General features: G+C 44.6%; 1 protein-coding gene and 1 long non-coding RNA gene across 3 annotated transcripts in view; one reads left to right on the top strand and one right to left on the bottom strand.

The window, feature by feature from the left end:
• Positions 1–2,464: 2,464 nt before the first annotated feature.
• LOC113928890 overlaps positions 2,465–7,864 on the bottom strand; it is an 89,949-nt gene continuing 84,549 nt past the window's right edge. The window contains exon 5 of the long non-coding RNA XR_003521993.1: positions 2,465–2,652. This is a non-coding gene — a long non-coding RNA (uncharacterized LOC113928890). The remainder of the gene's footprint in view (positions 2,653–7,864) is intronic.
• The window catches only part of FGF1 (fibroblast growth factor 1), a 93,744-nt gene continuing 92,214 nt past the window's right edge, over positions 6,335–7,864 (top strand). Inside the window, exon 1 of one of the 2 annotated variants that reach the window (XM_027605144.2) lies at positions 6,335–6,760. The gene's annotated coding sequence lies outside the window, so the exon portion shown is untranslated. The remainder of the gene's footprint in view (positions 6,761–7,864) is intronic. The other variant, XM_027605139.2, reaches the window with a different exon arrangement.

Genomic DNA, 7,864 nt, shown 5'->3' with positions numbered 1-7,864 from the left:
GAAAAGGCAGGGAATTACCTGCTAGGGAAAGCAGATCAGAAAGTAAGAGAGAGGGGGCGCCTGGGTGGCTCAGTCGTTAAGCGTCTGCCTTCAGCTCAGGTCATGATCCCAGGGTCCTGGGGTCGAGCCCCGCCTCTGGCTCCCTGCTCGGCAGGAGGCCTGCCTCTCCCTCTCCCACTCCCCCTGCTTGTGTTCCCTCTCTCGCTGTGTCTCTCTCTGTCAAATAAATAATAAAAATCTTTAAAAAAAAAAAAAAAAAGAAAGTAAGAGGGAGGATAAGAAAGCTAAGAGCCAGAGATGGGATGAACCGGGGCGGGGGGGGGGGGGGGTGGGCGGGGGGGCGGAATTTAAGAGATAAGTTAATAAGGGGGATTGTAGTAGCTGGTGGGCTGTCATAAGAAGAATTTGGGAGAGAGATGGGAGGAGATTTTCCAGAAACGTTGTTGGTGTTATGAATAGAACCCATCCTCCTGTTGGCGTTTTTTGAAAAAAGATTTTATTTATTTATTTGACATAGAGAGAGAGCACAGTAGGGGCAGCAGCAGGTGGAGGAAATAGGAGAAGCAGGCTCCTCATTCAGCAGGGATCCCAATGTAGGGCTCCATCCCAAGACCCTGGGATCATGACCTGAGCCAAAGGCAGCCGCTTAACAGACTGAGCCACCCAGGTTTCCCTCTTACTGGCATTTTTAAGAGATTTCAGTAAAGACATAAATTGATTTCAATTTTTTTTTTTTTTTTTTTTGGTATGAGGGACTCGGGTTTATTCAAGGCTGCCTGGACTACTGGAAGCTAACGTTAATAGTGAAAGATAACCACATTTAACCCCCCTTCTCCCATCAACACATACTAGAGTTCAGGTATTTCAAACTGGATTTGAACTGCAAATGTGTCTTGTTCGGTTTCCTGACAGTTAAATTTTTTTTTAGTCACCATTGAAAATTGTGATTTCACATTTAAAAAGCCTGCATTTCCTGCTTCTTTTGAAAAAAAAAAAAAAAAAGGAAAATCTGGCAACATGAGACTCTCGTTTCCATATGTCAAAAAAGGCTCACGCTCTCTCGTTAACCCCAGCGCCTGGCACTCACATAAGGTTTGCGCGTGCACATAAACCTGGCCCACTTCCCCCTTTCTATTTCCTACCATCTGGTAACAGCAGACTACATCACTGGGGCCTGCTCTCCTGCTGAGGACAATTACAAAGGTTGGACAAAATAAAAATAAAATCAAACTGAAGGACACCAAAGAGTTAAAAAGATAATGAAGAGATGCTAAACCAAGGTCTGGGGAAAGATGGGACTTTAGGCAGGCAAGCCCAACAACTGAGGTGTCTTTTCCCCTCAGGATATTTGCTGCTTCTGGAAGAGACAACTAAGAGGTTGAGAGGCTAAGCAGCATGGAGGCAGTTTTGCATCCTAAGAGGACAAAAGTTGGAATCCAGTACCCACCATAGGAGAGGAGACCCTGTAATCCCCCATTTTACATGAGGGCCCTGACTGAAATCCAAATATATTGGTAATTACATTAAATGTCAATGGACAAAATACTTCAATTCAAAGTGAAAGAGTACTGAACTGGATTAAAAAAATCTACATACTAACTAGAAACACATCTTAAACATTAATTTTAAAAATGTTAAAAGGGTGGAAAATATGTAAATATTAACCAAAATTATATTAGTATTAATAGTATATGTTAATATCAAATTATATTTTAATGCAAAGATCATTACTACAGCTAAAAAAAAAGATACATCATAATAATAAAAAATTCAATTCAGAAGGAAGACACAGTGATTATAAAACTTGTATGCATCTTATAATGTAGCTTTAAAAATATGAAGCCAAGGAGCCCCTGGGTGGCTCAATCAGTTAAGCGTCTGACTCTTGATTTTGGTGCAGGTCATGACCTCAGGGTCATGAGATCGAGCCCTGCATTGGGCTCTGTGCTCAGCAGAGAGTCTGCATGAGATTCTCTCTCTCCCTCTCACTCTTCCTCTCTCCACTGCTTGCTCTCTCTCTCTCCCAAATACATAATTTTTTTTAAATATGAAGCTAAGATTGATAAACCCACAGGATGAAGTGAGCAGATAAATGAGTAAGGATACAGATTATTTGCACATAATTAGCAAATGACTTAACGGACATATACAGAATATTGCACACAACAATTACAGAATCCGGGTTCCTCAAATATTTATGACTCTCTACCTTCCAAGAAAATAATAGGATTGAAATTCTCTGTTTCATTTTATGTTAGGTGTGTCCATAGGACTTGTTTTGGTCAATGAAATGTGAACAGAAGTACTTTCTAGGTGCTAGTGTATTAGTAAAGGTATCTCCTTTTTCTTTTCTTTTTTAAATATTTTATTTATTTGACAGAGAGAGACACAGCAAGAGAGAGGGAACACAAGCAGGGAGAGTGGGAGAGGGAGAAGCAGGCTTCCCGCGGAGCAGGGAGCCTGATGCGGGGCTCAATCCCAGGACCCTGGGATCATGACCTGAGCCAAAGGCAGATGCTTAACAACTGAGCCACCTAGGTGCCCAAGGTATCTCCTTTTTCCTTCCTGACAGCAGAGTTCCGGAGTTCCTTGGCCTCCTTGAGCTCTGGGTCCTTGATTAAGGATGATATGGAGCAGAGTTCCCCAGCCAACCTGAAAAGGGACAAGTTGATGTTCATTAATGAGAAATAAACCTTTGTTATTTTAAGTCACTGACATTTGGGGATTAACTATAACCACAGTATAACCTAGTCTATCCTGACTAATACAGGTATAAAAAATGGAGGACCTTTTTTCAGGCACAGAGGTGAGCCTATCTTGAAAGAGTATGGCCTGATGAATTCCTAGGAATCCACTATGGCTGAAGCTCCAGGGAGGTGGGGGTGGGAACAAGGCTGGTAAGGGAGAGCAGCTCCCATGAAGAGCCCTAAGTAGACTGGTTGGAAGCAAGTTTGGAAGGGCTTTGGATTTCACAATAAGGAATAGATACTGTCCTGGAAGTTGAAGGATCTCCGCAAGTTGGTGACTGGTTGAATATTGCTAGTAATGGAGATGATAAACTAGAGAGAATCTAACTGATGTGAAAGGAGGAAATCAGGTAGAGGACTATTCTCAGTGAACACGTTCCAGGGTTATTTTTCCAGTTCCTAGAGATAGCCATTATTAGAATTTGGTGACAATTTCTCCAGTCCTTGCATGCACATGCAAACACACACATAAACCAATTTAAAAACATAAATCACATCAATCATACTCTACCTGCTATTCCAAACTTTTTTCCCAGTTAATAATATCTTCATGGTTATTTTCTGTGTCATCTTTCGTTTCTTTCCTTTTGACTGAATCGCTAATATATGGCTGTGCTAGAATTACATAACTATTCCCCTACGGACAGATATTTAGGTTGTTTCCACTGTTACAATGCCTCAGGGACCATCTTGCTAATAATGTCCATACCTTGTTATCTCTTCTTTCTACAGACAGTTAAGACCAATTTTGCCACTATTTGAATGGTGACAATTTTAGGCTGGGTCACAGGAGCACAACCAGGCTGGCCATTTGAGGTGACAATTTTGGTTAAGGGTATGCCTCAGATATACCCAGAATAGGGTCTCGAGCATAGCGAGCACTCACTAAGTATTTGTTGAATGAACGAACAAATGAATCCACATCCACTGCAGATGTATGTCGGGCCTGCCCTGCCCTCATCTATAACAGAATTTCTCAACCTCAGCACTACTGACTTTGGAGGCTACCTTTTGTTGTGGGGGCTGTTCTATATATTGTAGAATGTTTAGCAGCAATCCTGGTCTCTACCCTCTAGATGCCACTAGCACGACCCCGGTTGCAGCAACCAACTCTGTCTGCAGAAATTGCCAAATGTCCCCTGGGAAATAAATCACTCCCAGTTGAGGACCACGAATTTATAACATGGGTTGTACTTGTGTAAAGGCAAAGGCCCTTTCTCAAAACAACCTACTCTATAGAGGTTGACCCTCCTTCTAATGCTGCCATACTACCAGGGCCCTTCTTCTTGGGTTCTCAGAGTCCTTTCATAGAGAGTCTACATTGTTCTTGGTTCAGACGTCATTTCCCTAGGGCCACCTTCCCTGCCATTTCCTTCAGGAAATGGGTCCATCCTCATTATTTTTTTGTCAGTCTCCATTCTACATTCTCTATTCACCAAATGCCCCTCCTTAGTAGTACTTACCAAAGTTGAATTTTAGGGTTATTTGAGTAATTATTAAATTAAGCTCTTTGCCTCACTCAGCTCCCCAGAGGTAGCCACAAGTAAGAATCTGGCATGTAACATGTCAGTTTTTGCTCATGATGTTTCCATCTAGTGCTGGAAACAATGCCTGACATACAGTAGGTGCTCAGTTCTGTTGGATGGACGGACAACAATTTGTTATCAGTTAGCCATGGCCAGCTCAGGGTACAATGATCTTCAACCATCTGTGTTCCTGTGCCTTCTGAAACAATTCTGAAACAATTCTGAAAAATGTTACCTATACCTACATTTTAAAGTTGATATGTTACATGTTCATCATTAGGTTCATTTGGCTTCAAGATAATAGCTTCCAGCATAATGTAAATATTGGGAATGAAAAATTAAGCTGTGCCACCATTCTTTAAATATACCTCTTAATCTCTTATTATTTCTAATATTCCCTATGATTTGCCTTCACAGTGCTTTCTTTCAAAATCAAGGAATAGAAGAAATGAGTTTTGTTAAATACAAAAAAAAATGCCTTAATTAATCATGAAAGGAAGCTGAATTAAATTTATAAAGGAAGTTTCCAGTTTGGAGAACCTGGACCTGGAGATACTTATATTTGGAGCAACTGCCCCTTAGTAAGATTTGTGGAGTGAGGGGTATGCTTTCCAGGAGGGGAAGGATTATCACCAACACAGACACTTTCTCAGGCAAATCAGTTTAGGAAACGGTGCCTAGAGAAACTGAGAATATGGAAGCCAATTCTCTGAAAATAATCCTTGCCCCTTCTGAAGTTTTGACCACCATCCTGGAAGTAATGCAGCGTAGTGGCCTGAAGGGGTCAGTGTTGGACAAGCTGATGGACTCTGTCACTGGCACTCTCCTTTTCCGGAGAGAAAAGGCCAAGTCCACCTAGATGCAGTGGGGAGCTCAGCCCGGGCGGGGGCGGCCTGGCCCAGTCCTGTCTGGTGTGCATGTGTTCACACTGTGAATTAGCCATAGGAGACCGGTTCCCAGGAGAATGGAGGCTAGAGATTCTCCCTCCTGTATCTAGAATCAGGGTCTGGGACTGTAAACAGATGAAAATCTCTTTCTCTCTCTGCTTCAAGAACTGGGTTTAGGAAAGAAATTGAGGAGTGAAGCCATGCATCTAAATCAACTGTGAAGATTTTTTATTTTCCTCTTAGGAAATGAAAACAAGAGTGAAATCTCAGTTATTTATAGTTCAGCAGACAGTAAGCAAAGGGGCCAAACACTCCGGCTCTGGAATCAGATAGATGGAGGGCTCAGATCTCTCCTCGGCAAGCCCACCTTTCCCAGCCCCTGCTTCTCGGCCTGTCCCATCGGAACCACAGTCCCTTTCACAAAGGGCTGCCGGCAGGAGAGATGAGCCAGCGCAGGGAGAGGGCTCGGCATAGGAATGGCATGTAGCAAGAGCTTAATAAGTTAACAGTGATGATGGTGAAGATGATGATACAGCATTTGTCAGGCATGAGTGTTTCAGAACTTTCCATTCATGTCTGAAGAGGAAAAATCGGAGGTGAAAAACCAAGACATTAAAAGGTTTTAAGTTTCATAAGCCTAGGAGTTAGAAGCAGAAACAGCAGGATTGGGGGAGCGGGGAATCAGGGTGCTTCAATGCTACAGGCTGGCTCTGTTCCTGCACTTTGCTCCTGACCGCCTCCCAGGCCTGAAGGTCCCAGCCGGTGCTGAGAAGAGGGTCTCGATGTCTAAGAGAGTGTGTATGTGATGGCCATATCTATGTTGACCGTATGACAGGTCCACCGGCCTCAGACAGAAAAGTAATGGCATTGCTCATTGTATGTATCCTCTGTGAAACCTCATGGTGGGGGGGGGTGGAACTAGCTGACCTAAAATTAGTAATGACTAATTGCTGGGATATATGGAAAGTCAGGTCCAGAGCAAGGCCCCCAGAGTTCCGCCTTATACAGGGAAAGGTAACAGGGACTAGTTCAGCGAGAGGCATGGAGACAACTTGGATAAGATAGCGGTCCTTTCACCTGGCAGCTCTCCAGCCTCCAAATAGCTTTTGTGTCCCGTCCAAAAATAAGATCACATGAGAGGGGAGAAATAAATACACAAGTGCTTGTCCTTGGGCTTTCTGTGGGTACACCAGCATCAGCCGCACTGCTGGAGGCCCGGAGGGGGTGGCCTCCCAGCATACTTGGCTGCCTCTGTCTTTAGGCTCTCGGGGCTGGGAAGACAACCTGTATCAGGGTGGGTGTGGAGTGTGCTTTGCACTCAGCCCTCCTCTTAGGACTCCCTTGAGCTCCATTCACACCAGAGAGGGAGCAGGAAAGAGAGGATGAGCGAGCAAGCCGAACCAACAGCCTGACTCCAGGGGAATGAGGGCCTCATCTCCTTTTGGGGAAGGACACTCCCTTCTGATGGAGAATGGGAACTCCCTCCCGCAGTGGCCTGCCTGCTAGCTCCAGCTAGCTCAGTGTGGACTCCATAGGCTGCTGAGGCCTCGCCTGCGACCCTCACCCCGTAAAGAAAGTGCCTCAGAGCCAAAGCGAAGAGGTGAGTGCATTCCTTTCCCCAAGGGGCTCAGTACTGCAGATGTTATGCTTGGCTTCATGCTCCTGTCCAGCACGAATGCTCTCCCCTGCCCTGCTTCTGCCTCTTCTCCCTGATCTGGGACTGTGGCAGGCTGCAGTCTCCGTGAAGGATGCTAGCTTCAAATACCTGTACTCTCTTCTCTCATTTAAGGCCAATTTGCTCCCAGAAAGAACTGGCTAGGTCTAGTTCTTAGTGGGGAAGCAGGAAATGATTCCCACCAAGTGAATTATCTTTGCTGAGATCCAAGAAGGTGTTTTCCAAGAAATCATTAGACAAATCCCATTATAGTAGAATTAATGCTTAGTTTTAAAAAGCCCTGCATGACATAGGAAATAAAAGGATGTCAGCTCATTCCTTATTATTGGGCAAAAGGGAAAAAACACATACGGGATGTGCAGAGCTTCCTCTTCCCTCACGCCTTCCACACCTCATCCTGGCTTCTTAGAACCCTGCAAAATATACTTAACAGATCCTCGTTTCTTTGGCTAAGAACAAGAGGAATAAAATGGAGGGTTTGGGGAGAATTGCTCTGTAGGCAGAGTCACAGGACAGAGAAGACAAATTTCGTAGAGTCTTGGTTTCCCCTCCCAAGCACATGACAGGTACCTGTGCCCATATGGGGATGTGTGCAGATGTCACCATCACTTGCACATGCCTAACACTAACCCTGTTACAGACCCTGCCTTGACTATGGACCAAAAATATCTATGCTAAGAAGAAGTCAACAAAATGTAGGTGGGAGCAAGGTAACTATTCCAATGAATCAGGATGCTTTTAGTGACAGTAGACTGAAACCCAGTTTGAAGAGACTTGGGCCGAAACGAGGAAATCTGTTTCCTCATGTAAGCGAAAAGGCTTTGGTATGGCGGGATCCAGGCGCCCAGATGATGGCATCCTGACTCCACTTCTCGGCTCTGCGGCCCTCAGAACCCCAGTCATTCTATCCCAGGAAGACTCGCCGACGGCAGTGGTGAAATGACAACCAGTGGCGCCAAGCTGACACCCTCCTGGCCCAGCCACCCTAGAAGAACAGCCACTTCCCATTCCCAAGAGTCTAGAGTCTCA

This window comes from Zalophus californianus, chromosome 5 (genome assembly GCF_009762305.2).
Source record: "Zalophus californianus isolate mZalCal1 chromosome 5, mZalCal1.pri.v2, whole genome shotgun sequence".
Taxonomy (NCBI): domain Eukaryota; kingdom Metazoa; phylum Chordata; class Mammalia; order Carnivora; family Otariidae; genus Zalophus; species Zalophus californianus.
Note: the sequence above shows the minus strand (reverse complement) of the source record. Positions and strands in the feature narration are given on the sequence as shown.